The sequence below is a fragment of the Fukomys damarensis genome, unplaced genomic scaffold, assembly GCF_012274545.1.
Source record: "Fukomys damarensis isolate Sample0158 unplaced genomic scaffold, DMR_v1.0_HiC HiC_scaffold_28, whole genome shotgun sequence".
Lineage (NCBI taxonomy): Eukaryota > Metazoa > Chordata > Mammalia > Rodentia > Bathyergidae > Fukomys > Fukomys damarensis.
The window spans coordinates 4,206,137-4,229,025 of record NW_022900940.1 but is presented as its reverse complement, the minus strand read 5'-3'; positions in this window follow the sequence as shown (position 1 = coordinate 4,229,025).

Here is a 22,889-nt window from a genome sequence, read left to right as displayed (position 1 = left end):
GCAGGATTTTGTTTGAATGTTTATTTGTTTCAGAAATTAATGAGCTGGTCATTAAATCTACACGGAAAGAGAAAGAGCTAGAATAGCTAGAGGAGTGGTCAGGGAAAATTGTAACCACATCAAAATTAAAAATTAAAAATGTCTGCACATCAAGAGACAAAATACAAAGAATCATTACATGTCAATAATAAAACATACTACCCAGTCAAAATGGGTAAAAGACTTAAAAAAACATTGAACCAAAGAAAATATATAAGTGGCTAATAAGCACCTAAAAAGATGTTTAACATGATTAGCCGTTAGTGCACAAATAAAAGCTACTATGAGACCGAATTTCACACTCACTGGAGTGGCTTTCGTAAAAAAAGGTCAGCAAAGATTCAGACATATTTCAACTACCATACACTGTTGATATAAATGTGGAATGCTGTAGTCATTTGTAAAACAGTTTGCAAACTTTTCAAATTTCTAAGCATTCAGTTGCAAGATGAACCAGCAATTCTACTCATCGGCATGTATTAAAGAAAACTGGAAGTGTAGGTCCACGCCAAGACTTTGGACATGAACATTCTTAGAAGCAGCATCCATAATAGCCAAAACTCAAAAATATTTTAAATGTTTATCAGCTCCTGACTGAACAAGCAAAATGTAGGGTATCTATATAGTAAAATACTATGCAGAAATTAAAAAAAAAAGAATGGGTTACAGGAACATTTTAAAGCACTGGAAAAAAAAAATCTCAAAAACATTATCCTCAGGGAATGAAGTCAATACAAAGGATCACATATTGTATGATTCCATTTACAGGAAATGCCCAGGAAAGGTGCAGTTGTAATAGCAAAAAGTGGAAACGTGACTGTTGGGGATGGGAGCAGTGGCAAGGAACAGGGACTAACAGTAATGCATCTGAGAGATCACACTAGAATGGTAAAAAGGTTCTAAAGAACTGGTTTGTAATAATGGTCACACAACTCGTCACATTTACTAAAAATTTTTGGAACTGTGCATTTTGAAACGAATGATCACCTAATATACTAAATATGCCAAATAGCTATTAAAAAAAAACTTTGTACAGTCCAACCTGGCATTTAAGGTAGAAATTCTCCAAAAAAACAAAATCTGTATCTATGCATCTGCTGATGAGCACTTAGGTTATTTCCGATTCTCGGCTATGGTGAATAGTGCTGCAATACACAGAGTGCAGATGTCTCTTCAACAAACTGACTTCATTTCTTTTGGCTATACACCCAGGAGTGGGATTGCTAGATCATATGGTGGTTCTATTTTTAATTTTTGAGGAACCACCAAACTGTTTTCCATAATGGCTGCACTAATTCACATTCTCACCAACAGTGTGCAAGGGTGCCCTTTTCTCCACATTATCGCCAGCACTTGTTGTTATCTTATAGTCTTTTTGATAATGGCTGTTCTTAATAGAGTGAAGTGATATCTCTCTGTAGTTCTGATTTATACTTTCCTGATGATTAGGGACACTGAGCACTTTTTTTCATGTACTTGCTGGCCATTGGTATATGTAGTTTTAAAGAAATATTTACTTAGGTCTACTGTCCCATTTTTAACTTATGAATGTGCAAATAAAATGTGGTATACAATAGTATGCTATTTAGCCATAAAAAAGAAATTCTGTCATTTGCATCAACATAGAATGAGCCACAGAACATTAGGTTAAGGGCAAAAAGGCACAAAAAGACAAGTACTGCATGATTTCACTTATGTGTAAATATAAATACAAGGGCTGATAAAAATATAATGTGTTTAAATTACAAAAATTATTACAGTAAAAGATATTTTGCTATTAATTCCCTTTAAAATATTCCCCATCAGTTTATACATACTTATCACCTCATTCTTGCTACTTTCTGAAACAGTCATGAGAGTCTTTCCCAGGCTGTCTTCATATCCTGATTTGATTCAAAACATTTACAAAAATTCTGTAACAACAAAAAAGCATGGTGTGTCCCCAACCACCTTATTGACTGGATCTGACACCATCTGACTTTTGGCTCTTTCCCAAAATCAAAATGACTATGAAAGGTAAACATTTTGAATCAATTTAGGACGTGGAGGTGGCTACAACAGTGCAACTAAAGACACTCACAAAAGTACTTCCAGAAATAGCAAGCATGATCACAGGGTAAGTGTGTTTGAAACAGGGAGTATTCTGAAGAGGTCTAATGGCAATGTGTCTTTTACTGTAATAATTTCTTTTAAATTTAAACATTGACCATATGTAGTTTTTGATCACACATTGTATAACTGATCTCACAGAAGTTTAGAGTAGAATGGTAGTTAGCAGAAGCTGGGGGAGGACAATGGAAGAAAACAAGGATGGAGAGAGGCTGACCAATGGTACTCAGCCATGCTTACATAAACAGAAGCAGGGTGTTCTGGCTTGCTACTGCGTGGCAAGGCGACCATAAGTAACAACTACGTTCTATGTTCAGTGATACTTCACGTCATGAAATCAATTTTCTCTGCTCCTCTGGTCACAAACCAAACTGGACAAGAAACAAGTCAAATTTTCCCATAAGGTCAACATGGAACCTAACCACTGAATTTGATATAATTCTTGCCCAACTTGGTTTGTAACCAGAATCATGGAAATAATCGAGTTGGTGAACCAAGGTACCACTATTTCAAAAAGTTCACAAAAGGGATTTTGAACACTTTTCACCATTAAGATATGAAAAACGTTTGAGTAGATACATTCAAATTGACTTAAAAATCATGCAATATATACATATCTCAATATCACATGGTAACCTATAAATTTATACACTATATCTCTATGTGTTTGTTAAAATTTAATTTCAATTTAAACATTTTTAGACAAAATCTGACTTCATCTTAACTATGAGGGTATATGAGCATGGGCCGTCAGGTCAGACAGCACTGACTTCAAATCCGATTCTTCCATTTACTTCCTGTGAGGTATGAGCAAATGATTTCACCTCTCTGATTCATCATCTTTATCTGTAAAACAAGGCAAATGAATAGTGTCTCCTGGCAGGATCATCATGAGACTTAAAGCAGGCAGGGCATGAAAGTGACTAGCCAGGGCCAAGCAAAGCATATCTGTTCACTGACTGGTAGCTAGGATTATTTGCTACATTTCCAAATTACTTCCAGGCTTTTCCAGAATTATTTTTGCGTCAATTAATTCTAACCTAGTATACTGCAGGGTCACTCTTCACCTAAAGCTCTCTGCCTCTCTTGCCCAGCAAAACTACATATTTTTAAGCCCCACCAGTCCCTCCTGAACATTCCATTCCATTTTTCTTCTAAACTTTTTCATAAATTACCATATAAACGTATGTGATTCCTAAGCACCCATTGTATTATTGCCGTTTTCCTTTTCCTCAGTGGATCTCTAACCATACTCCCCCAGCTTGAGGCCAAATCAGGGATGCTGGCCTCATCAGCTCAAAAGTAACTTCTATATCCTTCTTTACCACCACTCCAGGAAGACAGAGTGCTGCATGATTTGACAATTATTTAGTATCCCAGGGCCTAGATTAAATCTTCATGGATATATTAGCATCAAGTAACACTCCATGATTGGGAAATAAATGAATTAAAATGTTTAGGAAAAGGTTAAAGTCTTAAAAATACATTTAAATATACTTTTTAAGTATGTGTTACATATTTGGCAGCTAGCCAAAGGAAACACATGCTCGTTTCTTCTTATCCTGCTTTCTAAAGGGTTAAGTAACAAAGCATGGTAGAAATGAGCTCAGTAGGAATGGGCAAGAATATAAATTTAGCTGTGTCAAATACATAGCTTGCATAAAAGAAAAAAAACTGATGCCTGTGTTCTTGAATTTTCTCCATACATCGCAAATATTCAGTAGTGCTTTTGTGAATGAAGCAATAGACCTCTGTAGTCACAATTAGAGTTCTTTACAGTCAACAATTTAGCAATTCTCTATTTCTTACAATAGAAACATTATACATGTAAATGAATTTTTATGAATAACATATATATATGAATTTTTCCCCTTTTTTAAACTCCAAGTTTTTTTTCCAAATGGAAAAAAATCAGACACTTATCAAGAGTTCAGACATCAAAATTTCAACCAAAAGACCTGTCTTTATTGAAGGAAATAACTGCTCTTGCTAAGATTTTTATTCTTCAAACGATTTCTAAATTGCCCCCTTCTTTTTTTTAATACATTACAACAGATAACAGCCTACATCATTCCACTTTTTGTCACTTTTGATAGGATCTTAACTTTTCTGCTTCATTCTATAGTCTTGTCTCCATCAAATATCAGTTTTTGAAAATTTTGATGAAACTTCACGCTTACCCTGGTGGAAGGCTTAGCACCTCCTTTCCCTGGCTTTATGCTAATGCTGTGTGTAACCGACCTTGGATAGGAGTTTCTCAAATGTACGCTCGGCTGAAAATGTGTGACTTCACTGGCATGTGGAGGAGAATAAATAAGGTGACAATATGAAAATATTTCAGTAATTTAAAATAAGATTCCAGTCATCATTACATTTATTCCGTGTCTTTCTCAGCTCTGAACGGGTGGCACCACTGGAGACAAATCCTCATCTGTCCCCTGAAGTTGAAAGGTGTCACTGGGTTAGTGGATTCCATCTTCTTTTTTATGTATGAAGTAAGGGAACGGCCTTTCCCCTTACTTAGACCTTTGTTTGGAAGGAGTATTTGTTTTCAGTCTTGGCGCCAATACTTAAACCTGTAAGTGAGCTACTGGAAGTCTCAACTCCAGGCCTTCATCTGCAAGATGGGAGTGAGTATCAAAGGTTACGCAACACCTGAGTGCTACTCTAATGTAAATGCTTATTAAAGATTTAGTAAATCTGTTTCAAAAGGATGCATGTTCAATATTTGAGGAGCTCTAACACCTGTCAGCTCTATTATTTGTCCCACTGTGTATTTCTCAGTAAGTTCTTCTTGCCCTCTACCCTTAGCAAGAACAGAGTTTTCAAAATAGATGAATTTTGCAGGAACAGAGAGACTGATCTGTAAATACACTGAAACTGAAAGGATATTTCTTGAATCTCTTCTTTGTTATTATAGCAGAATATGGGAGAAAGGAACAGGAAGAAAAAAGCTTCATTACTGCACAAGCCAATTTGCCTCTTGCAAACCTAATTAAATATGTCGAGTATAAAAAATATATCATCCACAGATAAGACCACACTGTGAAATTCTTCATCTTATTAAGAGCCTGCATTAATGCTTCTTCAACATAAATTTTATACCCAGACAGGTACTCTTTGAGAAGGCTCACAATAGGAATGACCTAAATGAGGGTGACAGAGGTAAAAGATGAATCACTACTGCCTGTCTCAAACAGAAGAGGGATAAGGGTTCCATCTTCCATTATTGCCCAATTCTAACGTGCTAACATTTTCTTTGGAGAAAGCTTCTTTCCTCAGGCCTTAGGAACCTCTGCAGCTCTGCACATGGTTAAGGAGTTTCATAATCCAGAGGAACAAAGTCCAGCCCGAGTCATGATTTCAATGCTCAATGGCCCTTCGAGACCCTTGAAATGTCACACTTCACAAATGAGGTAACTGAGATCCAGCTATGTGACACCAGAGGCTGCAGACATTGATACTCTTCTAACATTTTGAGAGAAAAGAGAATTAATGTAAGATATCCACTCAAACTGATTATCCAAAAAACAAACAAATTAATTTTTAAGACATGGAATTTTATCATTTGTTGGGATTGGTCCACACCTCTCATACTCTGACTCTCCTAAAACACCAGAGTGGTACACACCAAGATCTCCCCACCCTTAGGAGGTTTAATCTCTTCAATACATTGCTCCTTTCAATTTAAATTTAAATTCCCCTTTAGATTACTCAGTCTCTATAGGATCAAAGGTAAAGCCAAACTCAGCTAATGTAAAACAACCTCCCATAAGATTTCAAAGATAACTGGTGACCAAGAATTTCATCAGATTAAGCTTTTTACATGTTCTGCTAACATAACTCCCTCAAATGACCATGACTTCCTCCACAAATGACTAAATCAAGGCCAAACTTCTTTAAAGAGACCAATGTGCAAGGCCATTCATTTCAGGTACCCAGGCTGACTTTTTACTATTTCTTCATGCTCCAGGCTCAGGTTCTCGACTTGACTGCACACTGGAATGATCTGAGAAGCTTTAAGAGGGGCTTTATGATGAGCATTCAGACCCCAACTCAGACCAATTCACAAAGAGCCTCTGGCCTGTGAGAAAAGTACACAGAGAGCATTATAATACAAAACTGAGAGCACAGCCCCTGGGGCCAAGCGGCCTAATATCAGACTTGACCGTGTCACTTACTCGGTTTATGATCATAGGCAGGTTCCTTAACCTTCCAATGCCTTAGTTTACTTTCTACTACATAAAGGAAATGCCAGACACTTTGTGTATGGATATTGTGGTCTGGATATTGTGAGGATCAGGTACACTAACAGAATGCAGGATGGTGTAGAATTATGCCTAGCACATATAAGGTCCATTATAGTACCACTACTATTATAATACTTCAAGATGCAGGACAGTGCTTTATACATAGGATTTGTATGTGGAACACTGAAGACCAAGCTTATGACATACAAACTTTTGAGAAACTCACTCAAACCATACCCACATCATAGTAAATGGGGACAAAGTTTCAGATTGGAAAAAATAAAAAGTTTTGGAGATGAATAGTAGTGATGGTTACATAATAATTCCACTAAGGTTTACCCTTAAAGTGATAAATTTTATGTTATTACATTTTACCACCATCATAAATGATGTTTTTAAAAAGGAATACTGCATATATTATAGTTTTCCCTGATTACACGAATGCTTTCAATCTGTTAAAGATCCATTTGTATTCTTTCTTGTCTTTCATGTTCTGCAGATAAAGGCCATATATCTTTTTTTTTTTAATTTATGAGCTTACTTTTAATAGGTACAATGGGAAGTTGACTCAACTACAAAAACATGCCTCAACACTATTCATTACAGTGAATAGGGGCTGGAGAAAATACCCTGTATCTTGCACAAACAGAAAATTCTGGTCCTTAATGGGTAAAATTTCACTGACATTGTACAGTTCCTGTATAGCATTGATGATGAATGATGCTGTGACAGCCTTTTCAAACCTTATATACTGACAATGCAACCATATCAAAGATTGCTCTTGACTTTGTAAAGTCATTTTTAAAGCTTGGGGTGCGGAAGCAGATTAAAAAACACCTCATTGACATTTCAAGGGCATTTATATTGACAGAACAACGCCCCTCACTTTGGGTTCATCTCCTTGGGAGAATACATACACACACACACACACACACACACACACACACACACACACACACAATGTGTGGGTCTGCAGTTCCTTGAGATTCATTAAAAAGGCCAATGGAATGACAATTCGGCATACATTTATGCACTGTGTGAAACACTGTGCCTCTCAACACTTCAGACCAGATACAATTCTAACATTTTCTGCTACGGGAGTGGGGAGACCAAACAGCTATTTTGCATTCACATTTCCCTTTTCCAATTGATCGTGGCACTCCCCTTGGAACACCCCCATGCTACAAGGGCTCTAACTTTCCAATTCATTTTCAAGAGAAGAGCCTAAACATGAAGCAATACCTTCCCCTCTACCAGTCACTGTGGTTCCCCTAAGGGTATTTTTGTGTTGGAGTAAGTCACTGAGTAGCAGACTGATAGCTTTTCGTCTTCCAAAGCTCATTGACTAAGAAAATAATGCACATAAAGGCAGCCTATTCTAACAATATCCCAAGGGGAAAACAGTCTTATTGCCACCCACTTTTAGTGATGGTGATAGAGAGGGTTAGAGAATAAAACACCTTGGGGCCTGCAGAAGATAACAGACCAATACCAATATATTTTTATGAAAAAAGTTTTTTAAAAAATCATGAAAGCTGTACCTACTTAGGAAATATAGGAGAAGGTATCCACTGTCACTTCTGATTAGAAGAGAGTTAGAAATAAGGTCCATTGGTGATATATATTTCATTGAATTTGTACATTGTTGTGCTAAATGAAAATTTTAAAATGAAAAGGGCATCAAGATGACATTTTGATATTCAGAGAACACAACCTATCCCTACTCTTGGGGACTGTCAATGCTCAAAACCATGTCCTTGAAATGGTGTCTTTAAATCCTCCCTTAAATTGTTGGATGAGACTTTTCTTAATGGTATTGCAAACCAAGTGTTCAACTTCAATACAAAAATATTTTAAAGGCTGAATGATAAACATATTTCTAAATCAGGTACCATAATTACATCTTAGTTTATAAACATTTTCACTCTAACCTGCATAAATGCAATATAATTAGGAAAAGGAAAAAGGAACCTGGAATTTTATTTGCTTACAATTTCATAAACATGGTTATGCTTTCCTTTTAGTGCCATGATCTGCATCTGTAAAGCACACTTAACACTGTTTTAATCATCTGATTTTATTTCAAATTGCTTCCTTTCTTTGTATACTTAATTCTTTAAAAAATATTGTTTAAAATTTTTGGATGTATTTTAGAGAGATTGAGAAATAATACACACACTCAGAGACAAAAATTGTAGGTCGTCAAGTTTTAAATGATAATAATAGAAATAAATAAAACTGATCATATATATAAAAAGAAAGCATTTACTTGATTAGACAATAGGATTATAAGCAATTTTTGTCTTAGATTTCCCTTATCTTAAAATTGTATTTTGAAGAATAGTACTTAAATTTGTTCACTACTTTATCATTTACTGCTTTAATTTTTATTTTCCAAAGAAACCATAAAGATAGGCCAAGTGATCCCCTATTATAGTTGAAGATGATGATGAGGTTTTTTGAGAATGAGGCAAAGCAAGGAAGTAAACACAGTCATATAACATCTGAACTGGAAAAACAATAAATAACCATTAATTATTTTGAGAATCTAGATTGGATGATAACTCATAACAATAAGTGTCTTTACCCAGGAAGTAGCAATCATTTCGACATCCGATTTTGTCCAGCACTCCTGCAAGCAGCCTCCTGAAGCTGAACCCAAAAGAACGTCTGTCATCTGAATAGCCCCATGCATCCTCGGAGGCCTGAGCCCCAGCAACACAGGGTCCCTCCTCCCAGCTTCAAAGCCTGAGACCCCCAACTTCTTCTTTATATTCCTCCAGCCTTGGGCAAGGTTTCTGCTTCTTGTAGTTATTATGTAGCTTTTCATTATTTCAGTTTTGTGCACTGGCTTTTTGAGATTTTTCTGTGCCATCAGATACCTCTGTCAAATTCTCTAAACTGAAATATAGTTACTTAAATTGAAGTAAACCTGTTTGGCTGACTAGAAATGGTTGGCCCAGACTAATATAAACATGTTAATCATAAATACTAATCACTTATTTGTTATATATTACTGTGAATTTAATAACAGAATATCACATTTCAAGTCATCTGACTCAAGAAATTGAACATTCATTCATATAATTCGTGTTTTCTGAGAAATGGGTTATGAATAATTTTCAGAGGACACCAACTAGCTACATGGATTCATCCAAAATTTTCCCAAGCTCCAGAGTTAAACTGGTACCTTTAACTCTTTTCATGGGTGTTTTAAAAAATGAATCCTTCCCACCATTGAAAATAAAATATCAGTACTACAAGTACCTTATTTTCATGCATAATCTTTATGGTTCCCCTCCATATCACATATATGATTGAATTCAGGATCCAAAACAACAAGCCATATTTTTCTGGAACAGTAAAAAAGAACCCTGCTAATCTATTACAAATTGAAGCACAAGGCAACTGGGGCCAAGTTAGGGAACAAAGCCAAATATGGTTCAACTTTTTGAAGCTTCAGCTTGGTCTATATTTTGTAGTGTTTTAACTAACATCCAATTTCTCAAGATTTCAAGAGGTACGTGACACTTGGATAAGAACTAGTTCTAGCAAAATAATATTCTGATGAGTTAAGTGTAAATGAATCAGAAACATACGAACTGTATTTCCCTTGAAACACACAGGGATTTAAAAGTTAATGGGAAAAGTGCTGGCAACTCACATTTAGAGTTTTTATTGAAACCAGGATGTTTGAATAAACATTAGATATTCAACTAACTCAAACTGAAATAAGGTTCACCAATCCTTAATTATAACAGTGCTTTAAGTGGTGAGGAAACATGTCACATTCAAGTTTCAGACAGAAAGCTTTACTTGGCAGACAGACGTTTGGTTCAAGAAACCTCTACAGTAATATTATGGCAACCAATTGAGATATTAGAGCAGACAGTGACGTTTTAAGCTCAGCCTGGAAAGCACCAAGAGACAATAACTACCAATTGCAAATTTAAAACAAGGAAAAGAAGTGTCCAATGTGTAATGATTAAGTTTTGAAAGGAAGTTAGAGTTGAACATGTAATTAGAAAAGAACATGGCTTCTTATGTGAGCTAGCAATGAATGAAACACATAAGAAATTGAAGAATGGTTTGCGTTTGGGTTTTTCCCTTTCTGAACTGGGCATTGTAATTTGGGGCTGCAAATTAAGGTGGCTTGTAAACAGGTAATGGATGGACCTCTGATGAAACTGAAATTTCTCTGACGCTTAATACTTAATTAAGCTAGTAGTAGGCCAAGTAGGGCTTCAGTGGTCAGGCAGTCAGCTTGTGACAGTATGAGGCGAATTCCCAGTGACTTGAAAAATCACCTCTGGGGTCATTCAGAGTGCTTCTGGAAATAAGTCAGAAACAAAGCTTACAAGTTGTGTTTCTCAGATCTTAGCATGCATCGCCCAAATATTAGCTTCCATTGAAATCACCTGGAGGGCTTGTGAAGCCAGATTGTTTTAGCCCCAGCCTGAGACTGTCAGGCATAGTAGGTCTGGGTGGAACCTAAGAATCTGCATTTCTAACAAACTCTTGGTAAAGGTGCTCCCATGTCTAAGTCCCACTGAGAACTAAGGGCTCAAAGCCAATGACTAAAGTCTATTCTAAACCTCCAGTAACTATTCAAGCAAGTTTTCAGGTGCTTTTTATTAGCACCCCAAAAAAGGACTTTAAGGCTTCTTAGCTGTTTTTGTCTCCTAATGTACCAGAACTGCTTAATGAATTTGGCGGAATATGAACAGATCAACAATTTTTACATCAATCATAATAAATGATCTTTAAATTAAACACATACATTTATAGACAAGATTTTAAAAATATATGAATTGGTAGTAATTTTTCCTACCATATTTGATCTTCTGCTGAGGGACAGTTTTCAGAATTTGAAGTTAGTCTGATAATTCAGGGTCCAAAAATTGACCAATCTATAAAATAATTTTTATCTCACCTGTTGCTGGTAAGAAACACAAGGTGGTGTACAGTTCAGCCAAGCTACACTGTTTCACTTTGCATCAATAGATGCTTTCAGCATAACTCAGGCTCCTGGTATTTCACATCAGCTCAGATGGATCAACCTCAGCAATGCAATAGAACATTACAATTTTGTAGGTAGCATTACAAGCTCTTAGGCAAGTTCTTCATCCTTTGCTCAAATGTCTCCAAAAATAGCAAATCAACAACCTCTCATGGTAAAGCACTCCTCATTTCTGAGGGTGAAAGAATACGGCTGTATCAAAATGAAACATGTAATGTTTACTACCAAAAAAGTCTTTTTTCATCAAATGGCTATCCAAGTCTTCTGTTGGGTTCAATGCATTAGCCTCCACTGTTTTTGTACATGTATGCAATATTATCCCTGTCTTCATTCTGTGTTTTTAACCTACAGGAAAATATCTTGGTGTACAATTCTATAAATCTTAGGGCACATTCAGACTTGTACAACTACCGCCACAGTCAAGATATAAAACAGAAGGCAAAACAATCACCAATTTAAGCCCAGCCTAGGCAACTTAGTAAGATCTTCTCTCAAAATAAAAAATTAAAAAGGGTTGGGAATGTAGCTCAGGGAGAAGGTGCTTTCTTTTCAATCCCCAGTACCAGCCAAAAAAAAAAAAAAGATACACAGTACTAAAACCACATAAACTCCTGCGCGTATATATGCTGTTCTTTTAATTTTATCACAAAGATTCTGCGTAAAAATGATATTAAACAGAAGGTCCAAGTTTATCTTTCTGTTTCCTACCTAATAACCTGTTGGATGTAGAACACTGAGATCTCCATGGCCTGTATTCAGCAACTCTAGGTGGGGCTGAAATCAAACAATCAAAACCCCAAGCTTCCCTTTATTTAATTATAGGTAATAAAAATATTGCTAGAATGTGGTAGACATGAAGCCGAATCCGAAGTTGTATCACAGCTTAAATTTTTTTCCTTTGCTAATAATAAATAAATTATCACTGCCATCATCTTCCACACCATGCTGTTCTTTTGTAATCATATCTTCTCCTCACACCCATCCCTGACAAACACTGATCTAATTTATAGTAGGATAGTTTTGCCTGGTCGAGAATATTATAAATGGATTCATACAGTGTATGACCTTCAGAAGCTGACCTTTTCTACTTAGGATAATGTTTTGAGATTCATGCAAGCTGTCATATGTGTCAATAGTTTGTATTTATTGCCAAGTAGTATTCTGCTGTAAGGGTTTAACAGTTTGTTTATCCATTCACCTCTTGATGGACACTTCTATTTGGAGATGATTATGAACAGAGCTGCTAGAGAAATTTATGCACAGTTTTTATACTTAAACAGAAGTTGTCGTTTCTCTAATGTGAATACCTACTAGGGAAACACTAGGTAAAATGGTAAGCATATATTTAACTTTATAAGAAACGACCCGAATATCCATGTTATTTGCTCCCATCAGTAGTGTACCTTGATTTTCATTTTCTAAAAAAAAAAAAGATGCCTCTTACAGAGCATTTTAATTTTGATGATTGCCAATAAAGCATTTTTTTCTCATATGACTTATCTTTTGGTGCTTAGTCTCAGAATTTATCGCCAAGCCTCACATTAAAAATTTTTCTTCTATGATTTCTTCTAAAACTTTAACAATTCAAGGGGCCGGGGATTTTAGCTCAGCTTGTGCCTGCCTCACAAGCACAAGGCCCCGAGTTCGATCCCTGGTACCAAAAGAAAAAAAAAGGAAAAAAATAAAAAACTTTAACAATCTTATATTTATTTCTATGATCCACTTTGAGTTGATATTTATATAACATGTGAAATTTAGGTCAAGGTTTATTTCTTCTTACATGGATGTTCAAGTGCTCCAATGCTCTGTACTGAAAAGACTATCTTTTTTCCAAAGAACTGCTTTTGCATCTTTCAAAATACCAACTGGCATACTTGTGTGGGTCTCTCTCTGGAGTCTGTTCCATTTCAGATGTATGATCCCTTTACAATAACATTTGTTTAATTATTGCAGCTAAACAGTAAGACCTGAAGGGGTCTTCCATTATCTTTACCCTTTTTTAAAATTTGTCGTTGACTCTCTTTTATCTTTTGGCATTCCATAAATTTTTAGATTCGCGTTTTCTATTTGTGCAAAAAAATAATGCTAAGATTTTTAATATCATTGTATTAAATCTATAAATCAAACAGGATAGAACTAACAACTCTTCTTTGTACTTGGAATATAATGTTGACTCTGAATCTTCCAATACATAAATACAAGATATATCTCTATCGCAAATCTTTGGTTTCCTTTAATAGTATTTTATACTTTTCAGCATATAAATCCTAAAGATATTTTGACTAGTTTCTACCTAAGTAACTCATATCGTGAGAGCAATTGTACATGATATGTTTTTTTTTTAATTTTTCATTTACAGTGTCTGGGAAATAAATGATTTTAGTGTTGTTATTTAGCCTGTGTCACCGACAGACACTAATTTCTGGGAGTATCTTCAATATTCCTCACAATCATAAAAAATCATAACATCTGTAAAAGGATGAGAGTTTTATTTCTTCTTTTTCAATATGAGTGCCTTTTATTTCCTTTCCTATCCAGGCTATACTGGCAAGGATTTCCTGTATAAAGCTGAATAAAACTGAAGTACTTAACATCCTTGCTTTTAACCCAATCCAACAGGGAAAACATTCCTTTTTCAAGTTAGCATGTTAAGTATGATATTACCTGTAGGTTTGGGTTGATTTTTTTTTTCCAGATTATCCATTCCTCTTCTGCTGAGAGACTTTATCATAAGTGGGTATCAAAATTTGTCAAAACTTTCTTCTGTATCAACTGATTTTTCATATGGATTTTATTATTTGGACTGTTAGTGTAGTAAACTACATTGATTTTCAAATAATGAATCATCCTTGCAGTCCCAAAATAAATCCCATTTGGTCATGGACTATTAATTTTTACAAATTGCTACATTTTATCTGTTATTTTTTTCTGAGGAACTTTGTGTTTATATTCATGATAAACACTAGTCTATTGTTTTGGTTTTGATATTTTGTTTTGAATTGGTTTTAGTTTTGGTTTTAGAATGGAGTTAATGTTGTGATCATGAAGCATGTTATAGAGTGTTTCCTTTTTTCTAGAAACAATTATAGTTGCTATTATTTATTCTTTAAATGGTACAATTAGCTAGTGAAATTATTTGGGTCTGAAAAATGCTATTTCAGAAAGTGTTTAACAATGAATTCAATTTCCTTAATTCTATAGGCCTATCAAGTTATCGATTTCATATTAGGTAAGCTTTATAGTTCTAGAGGCAATGGGGAAAGGATCTATTACACTTTGCTTTATGTGATTTGAGCTGTTTACACTATTATTTCATTATCCTTTTAATGTACTTACTGCTACTCTTTTATTTCTGAAATGAAGAAATTGTCTCTTCTCTTTTTGTCAGCCTTGCTAAAAGCTTATAAATTTGATATTTTTCAAGAACCAACTTTAAGTTTTATTGAACGACACTATCTCTTCACTGATTCTCTTCACTGATTCTAAATTTCACTGATTTCCTTCTATCCATCTTCTTACTTGTTTTAAATTTTTTCTTCTTTCTCAGACAAGGTTTTAAGGAATGAGCTTAGATTATTTAGTTGGGAACTTTCTTCTTCTTTTTTTTTTTTAGTATACTTCTTTATTTACATAAATCTTCTAATTTCCTGTACCAATACAATGTTGCATTCAGTCTATAGTTTTCTTATATCTTTTGTCCAGTTTATTTCTAAGAACTTCATGTTTCCTATTTTTTTGTTTATTTTTTATTGAGTTTATTGGTACAATCTAGGTATACAATACAGTTACATTCATTATTGGGATCCTGTACCTTTACATGATAGGTCTTGATTCTCATTTTTTCCCCTTGTCCCTGCTCTCCCTTAACCCCCTCCTCCCCTCCCCATTTACAAACACTTTATTTCCATTTTTTTCAGTTTCTCATATTTTTTTCCTCTCCCTTATTACCTTTCCCCCACCCTTCCCACTTTCCCTACACCTTTAGCCCTTTACTTCCTATTACACATTATTAATTATCTCATTAGGATCCTGTGTACTATTATAGTTTTTCACACCAGAGAAACTATTCAGTATTTCAGTTAAAGAAATCTCTGTATGAACATTAAAAATAGGGAATCCTAAAATAAAACTAAAAAGGAAAGTAAAAGAGAAAAGGCAATGATGTAAGAGTAAAATAATCCTTAATTCTGAAGATGAAAATGGTCACTTAACATATTTAAATTGCTTCTTGCTCTTGTAGCCTTATCTTATTCTTTTTTTCATTATTTAGAGAATACTTATTAGTTTCTGTAGTGAAACCCACGTAGATATGACCTTACATATTTAGTACAGTGCATTACCCCTGTACAAATGGAAAAAAAATAAAAATAAAAATAAAAAAATTAACATTTCTAGACCAATATGGCTGTCCATTTCTGTACAATGCCAACTCAACACAGTAAATTGGGATAATATGTATGTGTGTATATATATATATTTATATTTATATAAAAAGACTAATAATAGCAGTATGTTATGCATAGCAGCAACAGCTTTTCCAGGTTCTGCAGTCATCTGAACAAAATTATAGACATTCAGCACATTCCATTAAAAAAACAAAACAAAGAATAATATCCAGAAAACAGGAAAGTTCTGTTGCTGTTGTGGTACCTGGCACCATTTTTTTAATTAGCATCTTAATCATCATCTGGAAAGAGAACATTCTAGAGTAATATCATTAACTATAGCTCTGATAAAGCACGGTCACTACTATGTATCATAAAGCAGGTACAAGATATTTTACATTCACAGAGGTATGATACAGTACCATCCTACACCAATAATACTAGAATCAGTTTAGGTTTGAAATTTGCTTTGTCTGCAAATAAGATTGCTACCCCTGTTTATTTCTGGGCTCCTGACACATGGAGAATTATTTTCTATCCTTTCACTTTCAGTCTATGGGCTTCTTTTTGCACTAGGTGTGTTTCTTGTATACCACATATTGTTGGATTATGCTTCTTATTCCATTTTGCCAGTCTGTTTCTCTTGATTGGTGAGTTGAGGCCATTAACATTGATGGTTATAACTGATATGTACTGACTTATTATTGATATGTCATTGGCCTTTTGTTGACTCTTTACTTTTTCACCTTCTCCTTTTAGTTTCTTGCCTTGCCTGTTTGATTTGCTCTGTTGGGCCTCATAGTGTTGTGACCTTCATTGTCTTTTTCTAGGATCTTGTTTAGAATTCTTTGTAGTGCTGGTTTGGTATTCATGTAGTTTCTCCGGTGTTCTTTGCTGTGGAAGTGTCTTATTTCCCCATCCACTTTGAAAGAAAGTTTTGCAGGATATATCAGTCTAGGGTGGAGGTTGTTCTCTTTTAGTACTTGAAATATCTCATTCCAGACTCTCCTTGCCCCAAGGGTTTGTGTTGAAAAGTCTGCTGCGATTCTGATGGATTTTCCTTTGCATGTGATTTGTTTCTTTTCTCTTACTGCTTGTAGTATTTTGTTCTTCTGTTGAGTTTTGGGCATCTTGATTATTATATGTCTAGGTGTAGATTTTTTTTGTATTGTAGCTAGTTGGGGTCCTATATGTTTCAGTTATCTAAATGTCAAATTCTTTCCCTGTGTTTGGGAAGTTTTCTGTTATTAATTCTGTGAACAGCTTTTTTAAGTCATTTGTATTTTCTACTGCTACTTCATAGATTCCTATCAGTCTCATGTTATTCTTTGCATCATCTAGGAGTTGTTGGATTGATTTCTCATGATCCCTTACTGTTTTTAAGAGAGCCCTCTTTTCATGGTCACTGACTGCAATCTTATCTTCTATATCTGAGAGTCTATCTTCGCATTCTTTTATTCTGTTGTGTACACTTTCAATGGAGTGTTTAATCTCCTGGATATCTGTTAGAATCTGTTTTATGGATTCCATTTCTTTCCCATGTCAGGCGTTTATTTTTTCCATTTCTTTCTTATGCTGGGCCTTCATGGCTTCTATCATGGTCCTGAGCTCATCTATTTTTTTGTCAGTTTCTGCTCTAGAGTCTCGAATCACGACGTCCATTTTGCTCACTATCTCTGTGGTTATCTGGGAAATTATTTCTGTCATGAATTTTTCTAGAGCCTGATTGATCTGTTTTGTTACTTCCTGTGCTTTGAGTTCAGGGTGTCCTGGTGGTTCACTATCGGCCTTTTCATCCTCATTTGCCCTACTATTTGTCATTGGTGAACTGGAAGTCTGTCTTTGTGTCTTGCTTAAGTGTTTTCTCATTTTCATTTTTGTTGTCAGATTGTGCTTGGTTTAATCTCTGGGTTATCACCCAAATCTTCCTGACATAGTTGCACCCTAGCTTCTGTCTCTAATGACCCACAGACATCCTCATCTTCATAACATCAGAGAAACAGCTCATCAAATCAACCGCAATGCTTTATCCCATCTGATACAATCAGCAACACATTAAGATCAAGCACAACTTGGAAACTGACCACCTGTGGTAGTCACTAGTCTATCACCCTTAAATCATTTGAATTAAATTGAAATCAAGAAGAAGTCCAGAACATGTCTGCAGTGAACAAAATTTCAATATAGTATATTTACCATTTGATGGCTCAGACAGAGTGAGGACGCAAGACCCGATCTCAGTTAGCTGATGGCTGAACCCCATGACGCAGACTGACCTCGGGCTGCAAGACCCAGATTGACTTCCCCAACCTTTTGAATGGTTGAACTCCACACCGTTCTACTACAGGTTTCCCATGCCCTTTCTTTAAAGATATTCAAAGTTGGGAACTCAGAAAAATACCCTTGATGACCACCTCTGCCTCTTCAGAGTGGGTCCAAAGACTGGCACAGTCAGGAGGTCTGAGAGTGCACGGTGGGGGGGTAAGGGGAGTTATGCGGGTTCAGGGGGGCCCGTATGGCTACCTTCCTGGCACTGGAGCGATGCCAGCTGGGGCTGGAGAAGGTGTGGCTCTCATTCATGCAGTGGATCGGGGCCCAGGCTACCTTCCGGGTGTTGGAGCGATGGCGGCTGGGGCGGGAGAAGTCGTGGCTCCTCTTCTTTTCTAATTATAAGCATTTGATGCTATAAATTTTTACTTAAGTACTACATAGCTGTAACTCACACATTTTGTGTGCTCTTTATTTTTGTCTAGTTGAAAATATATTCACATATTTTATGAGATTTCCTCTTTGACCTATGGATTATTCAGAAATATGCTGTTTAATTTCTACATGTTTGTAGTTTTTTCCTCATTTCTATTTTAACACATTATAGTCAAAGAGCATATTTGTATGGCTTTGACTATTTAAAAATATGTCAAGGTTTGATCATATTGTCAAGGATATGATCTCTCTTGAATAATTTCATATACCCCTGAAAAAGAAATGTTTTCCTGTTGGTTTGGGGGGTTTGATGGAGGATTCTAAAAATGTCAATTTGATGTTAGGTGGATGATAATGTTGTTTTGTTCAGCTCTTCTACAACCTTCCTGACTTTCCATCTACTGGTTCTGTCGATTGCTTAGGAAGGAATGCTGAAATCACTCCAAATACTTCTGGGGAGCTGTCTATTTTTTTTCCTTTCATTTCTGTCGGGGTTTTCTTCATGGATTTTCAAGTTCTTCTATTAGTTGAGTATAGCGTGTGAAATCCCATGGTACAGAGGCAGGAGCACAGGGTTTTCTATAAGTGAAGAGGTTTGCTATGGCTGCAGCAGTTCAGAGTAAGAAAAGAGAAAGGGAGAGAAATCAAGGGGTAACGGAAGAAAGGTGGGTAACAGACTCTCACTTCATTTATGTAACGGTGAGAGTTAGTTAATGAGCATATTTGGAGAAACAAGCAGAAAGTAACATAGGTAATTCTTTTCTAAGTATATTTTGGAGGAAATCATAGATAAAGTGTAGGATTCGTTAGAGGGAACTCTAAAAAACTACACACATATACATATGTGATTTCTCTTAGACTTGGGGATTCAAAGATATCAGTGTTAGGAATAGATGTTATCAATCTAGGTCAGAAAGGGGACCGTGTATACACAGAGCCGTTCTGGTGTCTAGTAAAATTTTCTCAGTATCAGTAGAAGGAAGAGGGAATTATTTTATACATAGAAGTTCAGCATATTTATTACAGATTTAGTATTAAAAGTTTAATGTAAAGGTCAATTGGCCAATTTGCTGCTTGCCCCTGTGAATGTCCCTGTTAATAAATAGCATACATTGTTTAATGAGGAAAAATCAGGTAAAAATATAAAACATTTTAATGAGATGTCTTTATAAAAGGTCATTGCCCTTTCTAAATATTTTTGATAAATCCTCTACACAGAAAAGATGTTTTGAAATGTATATACCTAATATCATACAATTATTCTAGCAGTTTAAAAATATCTAGATATACTTTGATATGTTTTGGGGTTGTTTTGTTTTGTTTTGGCACCAGGGATCAAACTCAGGACCTTGAGCTTGTGAGGCAGGCAGTAGAACCACTGAGCTAAATCCCTGGCTAGATATACTTTGATATGAATCCAAAGTTTCCTCCAAAAATGCTCATTGTAATGATGGTGCACTACTTATGTTCTTATAAAGGCCTAAAAATAAGAATACTGAACACTTCACACGATAAAAGGAAAAAAAGCGATATATAGGTACTGTTCTGGCAAGACAGCTGAAAACAGGTGCCATAACAAAGGAAAGTTGGAAGCATTTGAAAAAGATGTGGACAGAATTCAGGGAAATTGACAAGGAATAGTTAAGTTCACCAAGGCAAACAACGGGGGGAACTCATTCTAGACTATGGTTACAGGGAAGGAATGATTTCTAGAGTAACTGCAGTTGAAAAAGACCTCATCCTCCATCTCATCCAAGCAAATCACAGGGATGTCACCTCACTCTGTTTCCACCCTTTCACCTCCTGGTAACAAATTCCAGTGGCAATAGAAACATGATGTGATTGATCCACAGAAGTCAGCATATTGGTTAAAGTTTTCTAGAGGAATAAGACCAATAAGGGGGGGAAAAATGTATATATATATAGGGATTTATCAGATAGGCTTATAAGGTCAGAGAGACAAGGACATTCATTCCACAGTGGCTGTCTGTGTGCCAGAAAGACAAAGGCTCCTGTAGCTGCTCAGTCCAAGAACCTGGAAGCCTAAGACAAGGATTGAGGATGCAGTGCCAGTCTGAGACTGCAGCTCTGGCAGCTCTTTGAAGAGTTGCTCCTCTGAGTCCATGTGGAAAGGCAGAAGAGACTGACTTCCACAGACAATGGCAGGAGTGAAAGGCATGCCCACTCAGGTAGACAGCAGCTTTTCAAATGCACACCAGGTTCCTCCTCCTTCCTGTACATTCCATCCAGACTGCAGGCCTATTGGGTGGCACCACCCACAATCAGAGTAGGTCTTCCCTCCTCAGTTTGCTGGTCTGCATACCAATTACCTCTGGAATCATGCCATATACAAGCCCAGAAGTGTGCTTTACTCATTTTCTGGATCTCTTAAACCAGTTATGCTGATAATCATAATTATCAGTCATAGTCAGTCCCAAAGGTCCAGAATAGGGTGGCAAAGAAGAGACACTGAAAATAATGCACTGAGAATAGGTTTGTGAAATTAAAATATTTCTATTGGGCATATTATAATTACAATAAGTCCACCTCCACTCACCATTACACACTCATGCATATACATTTAGACATATGGATCCTGATTCTACTTTTAAGAAGATAGTTCTAGGTTTCACATTTGTTAAAATTCCGGCCTTTGATCTTCCGAGTACCAAATGAAAGACTGATGTCACATGCAGTAGCAGAATTCCAAACCCAGGTGTTTCAGTACATGGAGAAATTACGTTGTTTTCTAATACAGTACATGAGCTGTATCTGCAGTTTTCTCATCGTCTGTACTGGTGAGGCCTGGAGTTGGGATAGCAAATGGTCAAGCAACAAGTCTAAAACTCGGAAATCCCTTAAGTATATCTGATGATGCAACTCTGAAAGTAGCTAAATGCCTCAACGATTTAAAGTGCTTGAAGCTTTAAGTGGTTCATTCAAAGGCAACTGGAGATCATTGTGAGTCCTTGTCTTTTTTATCATCACTTGATCACAATCCCTCTAATGAGATGAAGGGCTTCTCAGTGAAACAGGGACTCAAGCATGCTTAAAGCAATTGAATTATGTTTTTTTTTTTTTTGTACAGATGCTTCACTGATTTTCTACCTTTTATATCACTCAGGCTTTTTCTGGGGGCAGGAATCCACTGAACTTATTCATTATGAAACCCTGGGAATGAGCACAGCACTTCATATATAGATGACAAATATTTTTTAATAAAGTAACGAATAAACTATAAAGGTAACATTGCTGGGAAGAACATTTTACTCTAATCCAAGACTTATTTGAAACTTTGGCTCTAACTTTTTAGCTATGTGGTGTTTTCAGGGAGGTCACTGAAACTTATCTGAGTTTTTGTAATTTAACCAGAAAATAGAGACAAAACATGGGGTTGGCAAAACATAATGACAAATCATAGGTTTGAAACTGGAAAATGTTAGGTATTTGTGTTAGTCAGCTTTCCATTACTATAACAAAATACCTGAGTTAATTAACTCATGAAAAAAAAAGAATTCTCTTATTAACAGTTTTGAAGCTCAGACCATTGCTCAGGTGGACCACATTCTGGGATAAGCAATGCATCATGTCATGAGTGCCTGGTAGAGAAAAGCACTCACTTCATTGCTATGAAAGAAAAAAAAAGAGGAAGAAAGGAGCCAGGGTCTCACTGTCTCCTTGGAGAGCAGGTCCTCAGTGACTTAGGGACCTCCTGCTAGGCCCCACCTCTCAAAGATCCCACCACTTCCTGGTAGCCCCACTCTGGGTCCTAAACTTTAATGTGCAGGATGGGGTTGGGGGAGGGCTTTGAGACTCAAATAACAACAGCATTCTAAAATATGCACTATGTTTTACTAACGAAATTTGTTACTGTGATGTTTAATTTCCTGTGGTGACTTGACTAAACTATAGAATGCCCACAAGTAGGTAAGACATTGCTTCTGAGTGTGACTGTGTGGCTACTACCAGAAGAGATTAGCACACTTGTATCAACAGAGTCGATAAAAGCACCATCATCATCCAACATGGGTGGCTATTTCCTAATCTATTAAGGGACCATATAGCACAAAAAATTGAGGATGGGTAAATCTGTTTCCTTTTTTCCATCTGGGATATCCATCTGCTCCTTCCTTCAAACATTAGCATGTCTCATCCTTGGACTTTCACACTAAGACTGACACTTAAACTACCCCATACTCTCATCACCACCAACACTTCTCAGGCCTTAAGACTTGGAACTTCCCCGGTTGTCCAGCTGATAGGCCATGGGCTTCCTATCCTCCAGATCGCATAAGCCAATTCCAGATCACGTGAGCCAATTTCTGTCGCACCTCCCCACCCCCACACACATCTCCTGTTACTACTGTTTCTCTGGAGACCTAG